The sequence below is a fragment of the Seriola aureovittata genome, chromosome 18 (assembly GCF_021018895.1).
Source record: "Seriola aureovittata isolate HTS-2021-v1 ecotype China chromosome 18, ASM2101889v1, whole genome shotgun sequence".
Lineage (NCBI taxonomy): Eukaryota > Metazoa > Chordata > Actinopteri > Carangiformes > Carangidae > Seriola > Seriola aureovittata.
In genome coordinates, this window is record NC_079381.1 from 3,485,001 (window position 1) to 3,492,163 (window position 7,163).

Genomic DNA, 7,163 nt, shown 5'->3' on the forward strand with positions numbered 1-7,163 from the left:
CTCACTCACTCACGGCCATTCGGGATGTAGCGTTGCCAAAAACTCCCAGGGAAACTAAGGGAAATTTTAATACAGAGCTGTTGTATTAGACTGCCTTCATTTTAGCTACATACAGAATAAACTAACAGTGTATGAAGTTAACTATACAGAGTTATAATACCATCATTTAAAAAAAACATACATCCATACATTTAGCTGCTATAACATAAAACAAGGTTTGGTAAAAAAAACAAATATATATAAAGCAATGAAGAAAGAAGGATGTTAAATGGACACATCTTCACTCAGTTTATTCTCTCTCTCTGTGACATCCTCTGCTCCCTCACCACCTGAGTCGGAGGAGAGCAAGCATGTGTCTCAGGCCCACACTACATCTGTTACACTCCAACGTGTGTGTGTCACACCACCAGTTAGCACGTGCATGTGTGTTTGTATATACTCTTGGTGGTAGTGGTGGTGGTGAAGTGTGTGTGTGTGTGTGCGTGTGGCAGCAGATGCCATTTGTTCTGAAATCAGCAGCTGGATCCTAAGTTCCCGGTGGGACCTGTGTTATGTCTACAACACACACACACACACACATACACACACACACACACACACACACACACACACGTGCGCACACACACACACACACACACACACACACACACACACACACACACACTGCCAAGCATCAGCCCTACCTGTGGACTACACACACACACACACACACACACACACACACACACACACAGACAGATGTCATGTGGGACAGCAGTTCCATATGTGTGTGTGCATGTGTGTGTTTGTGTCAGAGACCAACAGGTTGTATGTCCTGATGGTTGCGGAGGTGCAGCAGTGGTGCGTGTGTGTGTGTGTGTGTGTGTGTGTGTGTTTCTGTGGATATTAGCAGAGCTGAACTGCTGACCATTAACATATGGAGCAGATTACCTGCATACATTGACCACAGGTAACACACACACTCACAGATTTTATTTTCGAAACAAACCTTTGAAAAAGATTCCCAGAGTTCAGAGGGGAGAACAAACTTCAGCTGTAAAACTTTCTTTTTCTTTTTCTTTCCTTTTTTTCTTCAGCAGAAACTGATGAGAACAGAAGTTAAGTTTAATAAATAACAGCAAGTGCTTGTTGAGTAATATCTGCTCTTTATTAGAGTTTATATGTTAGGTTGTTATTTGTTTCAGTTTAGTCATTTTATTTCATTTAAGTATTTAAATAACAAAAATGAAGATAACTTTCGCTGGTGTTGCACACTGTTGGGGCTGTGGGGGAGCAAAAGAGAGGCGTTGAGGTTCTGCACTCAGGAGCAAGTATAAACAATACAGCCTTTGAATAATTTTACCTGAAAATTCCTTTACATAGAAATCAGTCCACAGGCTGTTATAGGCAAGCCAGAAAGATGGGAACGTCACATTTTATTTTACTTACATTAATCTGTGCACACATTGGCATTAAGAAAGTGATTTATACATCTAAGTTGTGGTATTGGGGGCTTTACAGCGGTCTTTACAATCTGTAAAGCATACAACACCCTCCGTTCTAAACACACGCAAGAGCGACATAGTTAAGTAGTATGGAGAGTCGGATGATAAAATTATAGAAAATTATATTATAATATTATATATTATATTATTATATTATATTATAAAATTATAGACAAATTGGAGTGTTGGAAATTGTCATGGTTTGCTATGGCAGACACTTTTTGTTAGTTTTGTTTTGGTTTTGGTTTCCTTGTGTCTGTGTGTTGCTTCCTGTCTTGGTCCTGTGTCTGTGGTGATTGTCTGCCCCGCCCTAATGTGTTTCACCTGTGTTCAATCACCCTTGCCTCCCTTGTCTATATAGTCCTTGTGCTTCCCTTTGTCTGTGTCGGTTCGTCTGTTTGTAGTTCAGGGTTTGTTCATGTCTGTTCATGTCACGTTCACGTCTTGATTTTTGGTTAAATAAACCTGCGTTCACTGTTCTCCCATGTGTTGGCTGCATTTGGGTCCAACTTACCACAAATTCCTGACAGAAATATTGTTTGGTGTTGTAAAAAATCATCAATATGATGACGCTTCATAATTTGTAGTTCTTTCTGTAGGTCTTGTTTGGTTTTCTTGTCCCATCTACCAGGAAGTTGAAAGATATTAGACTTTGACAACTAGAGGACTAGAAAACAAGTAAACACTGCAGGAATGTACATGTACAAATAAAGGTACAGACATGTAGGAATATTTATGAAGCCTGTCACAAATTATTGCCTGAGGTGCAAAATTTCACCTTGCCACAGCTTTTTTAAAAAAAATCTAGTTGGGTATTTTACTTAAGACTTAAATATGTTAACGAGCCCAGTCACAGTTCATCTGATTTGCATGAAATGCAGCTAAATAAGCTCTGAGGACTGTTTTGACACATTTGACACAAGCAATGTTAAATAGCCTGATATTAACAGCTCAACTAAAAGATCAGAGATTGAATGACTCATGAAGTGTAAGTGTAGGAGACTGTTGGTAAAACCTTTAAATTCAGTCAGGAAAAATAAACAAGACCATCTGAAATTTGAGAAATAAATGAACTGCTGCTCTTTTCTTGAGAATTGTGGAGCTGAGTCTACTGCAGATTCTACACCTGTTTTTCTTAGAAATCAAATTGATCAATTTTATTTATATGGATTGGATATGGACTAATAGAAGCCCCATGAGCCACTAGCTAGCAACAATCAACAAGGTAGCGACTACAACGACAAGTAGCCACGCTTTATCTAAACAGTAAGTACAAGAAGAAAACCTTCCTAAACCTATCCAAGCCATGGTTGTTTTTATAGTAACCACTGTGACAAAGGTAGGTATGGTGCTGTCATTAGTGTAACCATGACAACGTCTGCCACCATAGGGGCACTATTTCAGGAGACACTCCAATTGGTCGTATCAGAGGGTTGAAACAAACAACCTATGTGGTTGTTCAGGTTGGAGGAGTGATATAAATGTTACCTGCTTTAAATACATACATAGTAACACTTAGTTGGTCCAGGTTAGCTTGATAAAAGTTGAGCCAACTTCTGACTAAACTGAGTTTAACAAGCTGAGTGTGAGATGTCCTACAAAACACACCGTACAATCAGTTTTTTTTTTTTTTTCATTGCGGCTGCTTCACAAACATTCACCTTAAAATGCCCGAGGAGTTCAGCCCTGTAGCCAGGCACCATATGGCCGTCTCATACAGGCTCTACCCTCGTCCTGACAATTAGGACCACAGGCTAAAACCCTGCTGGATCTGGAGCACAGCCAGATGAATGGGGGACAGAGAGAAACTGAGAGAGAGAGAAAAAGCAGATTCAACATAAAAACCCCGAAGTAAAGAGCTGAAGTGAAAAACGGTGGCAGAGATTGAGAAGAGGAAAAGGTAAAAGATGTGAGGAGCAAGAGTCATCGGAGTGAAAGAGAAACAGGGAGAGGTGAGGATGAGGGCAGCTGGATGGGTGTAATCATGATGATGATAATAATAAAAAGAACAAAAGTAGAGGAGGAAAAACTGACAAAGTGGGCTAAACAATGTTTAGCCGATTAAGCGTTGCAGAGGAATCCATGTGCACAATGAGCCACCCATGACTGAACGCAGAGACAGAGGCAGAGCTGCTTAATTACAGCCTGAAGAGACGGGAGTCTTCATCAGAGCGGAAACACAGGGAGGAAGCAAGGAAGGAAGGGAGGAGGAAAGGAAGGAAGGAAGTGATTTTTAGACAGGAAGGATACAAGGAGTGAAGGAATGAAATAAAGACTTCTGAGCCGATCTGATGTTAAGTCTTGTGTTAAGTTTTATTCATAATGGAATATTCATCTATTCATAAGACATTTATTAGATACTCCAGTTAAACACAAAAAAAGACAAATGTAAATCACCTCACATATCACACAGACACTCACACACATGTAGTTACACAAACTTGTGAATAAACCCAGATGAAACATAGAAGGTGAATTATGATGGTGATATAAAAAATAAAACCACCCAGGAGGCTTATAAAAATCATCTCACCTCCAAAATAAAACAGCACACAGTGAGAGCACTGAAAATAAATGTCAACACAAGTATTTTCAGGCAGAATTAATTTAACTTAATTAAAAACTAAGATTTAAAAATGGTAAAGTCAAAGTGAAGATTGTTTGAAGATTGTGAATAAATATGAATAAAGTTTTCACTGAATAATCAGGAAATGAACTGACTTTGCTTTGAATAAAAAACACAGTGTTCAGCACAGTGAATAAAAGCCGCCATTAAACTTTACAGAATACAAACCTGCAGTGAATAAACTCTCAGGGTTTTGGTAAATACCATCTTTGCCAATATGAAAAGAATAATAATTGGACAAAAATGCACGATCGAACCACAATCTAAGGACTGAACAAAACGGCACAAGCGCATTGAACAGGAAGCGTGATCTGATGATGCTGATGATAAACTCAACAGTGAACAAGCTAAAAGATGAAAACACTGCAACTACAAACAGAAAGAATGAGGTGAACACAGTGACTGGAGAGACAGGAATGAATGAAAGAAAGAATTAACCTGGTGCATAAATACAAGCTGTAAACTTCACAGTGTACAACTTCCTGCAAACTTCCTAAAAGTCATACTGTGTATTAAATAATATAATTGTTACAGTTGTGCATAAAAGTGAATAAACAGATGATTAACAGGATGAATAAACTAAACAATAACACTGACTTCCTCTCTGTCTGTATGTGTTCTGTTCTATTCTTCAGCTGCTGATTCTATTTCTTCATGCTGCTGTAGTTGAATTTCACTCCTTTATTTTCTCACACATTATTGATTGTTTCTAGGGAGATCCTTTAAGATCGGCCTTTTATTAATTGGTCAGTTATATTAAATGTTTAGTTTTGAACTTAAAGGTTAGGATGGTTCCCGAGCTACACCTGTGAAATGTGTGTTAGTGCTGTGGTGGCAGATTGATACATTTCATACACTTCTGTCTGTTATTTTCTGGTTTCCTCTTTATTGATTAATAAAATGTTCAATTTCTTATAAAGAATTAATTAACAGGTCCTAAGAGATAATAGCATTAATAAATAAATCATGAATCGAGTAAAGTGTAATTATACTGCATACTGAATTAATACTGACTGTAAGGACTAAATAAATACTAAATAAACTGAGAAGAAATAATTAATCTTCAACCTGTTAAAAGCAGTTTGAACCTGGTTTAATGTGACACCTTAAATGCAGAACAGTATATTCACTATATGTCTGTGTGTACGCTGCTTAAAGTGGTAAAATTAATAATACTGAACAATTAAGTTGATGGTATGTGTCCCTGTCCACCTGATGTATGAGGGTTATATTACAGTCCACTGGAGGGGAGGGGGAAGAGAGAAACTTCTTCATTTATTTTCTGCTGTGCTGCCTGGCACACATGTTTAGCCTGGGGTGACGGCGAGCAGGAAGTATTTCTAAAAACAGGGCAATTCTGGAAAAATCACTGGCAGCGAAAAATCAGCCCCCCATCCCCCCCCCCACACTCCCCCAATGTCTTTGGCTGGGTCATTGCATAATTTAGTAATCAACTAAATTAAGGCACGGAGAGATGAACTTGCAGCTTATGAGCATTTGTGTCAAGTTCATCGGCTTTTGCAGGAAAACGGTGTCCAGGCAGCCGCCGCGCTTTAATGAATCTCAAACTGCCTCCGATTTTCATCTGCAGCAGCAAGGGAGGGAATTAGCCAGGGCCCCTGCACACACACACACACACACACACACACACACACACACACACACACGCACACAGACACACACACACACACACACACACACACACACACACACATACACACACACAGGAAACAGGCACCATTTGGTGTTTATGTAAATGTGCAAAAACAAAATGGCTGACTGCCAAATCCTGTCAGTAAACAAAGCTTGTTTGAGTGCCAGGCAGAGTGTTGTTAAGGTGGACTGCTCAGGATGGAGCCTGAGCAGTAGGTGGCCCGATGCGGCCGAAACACCTTAAACCAGGGCGCCGGTGACCATGTAAAACAGCCATTAACTTGTGATCGGATGCAGGAGCACTGGTCTGCATCTCTAAAACAGGAACATTGTTCCCGGGCCTCTTGGTTTGGGGGATGGTTTGTTGTCATGGCAGCTGAACAGCCAATAATCATTCAGAACAGATCAGCTCTAGGTTCTGACTGAACGTTCATTCAAATAATGACATCTAAAGGCAGAAACATGACTGCGTTCATATCTGTGATCACTGCAGAGGTCTTACTTTGGGTGATCACATGACGTTCATGCACTGCAGGGAGCCTATCACTGCTCTCATCAACCACTCAAAGAGCTTTACAATGGAAGCCACATTCACCCATTCACACTCGCACAATTTTAAGCAATTTGGGGTTCAGTACTTTGCCAGAGGACACTTCAAAATGACAGAAGGATTAGAAGAGCCGGGAATCGAACCGTCGACCATCCAATTAGTGGACAACCTGCTCTACTTCCTGAGAACCATTTAGGATGAACATCTCACAATGTGACTGCTGTTACTGCGTCTACTAACCAACGAATAAGAATGCAGCATGAAATAATGGATGACGCAGGCTGACGACGTTTTATTCTTGTACATCCACTTCCATCGTGTCTTACAATTCTTTAGGTGTTATCATTGTACATTCTGCATAAATCAAACTTGATATTGTTATATCCATGTCGCACAGCGTGGGTCGGTGAACTGTTCGGGGGAGTCGCGGAGGACAGAGCAAACATAGGCAGAGTTTTCAAAACTTTTAGCGGGACATGTCGCTATGAAGCAGGAAGCTCCCGCTGTGTTTACAGTCTATCATTGCCAGCAACAAAGATGTATCTTTGCAGCGCTAACAAACAAGCGTTAGCACTATCACTAATAACAAGCAGAAAGCACAATCTCCAATGAAAATCATTAAAAATTGAGAAAAGTTAGTGAGAAGTTGGAGCTGAAGTTAATCTGTTTTTCCAGGTGTCAGCCTGTATTCGTGGTAATATGAGATTTTTTTTGATGACATATTTCTGCACTGTAGCTTTTCTCAGTGGGAAGGTTACCTGGGTGACTCTCCATCCTGTCACATCATCTTCTGTTGTTAACACAAAAACCAATAAGGGATAAAACAAACCTGTATGATCTGTCATTTATT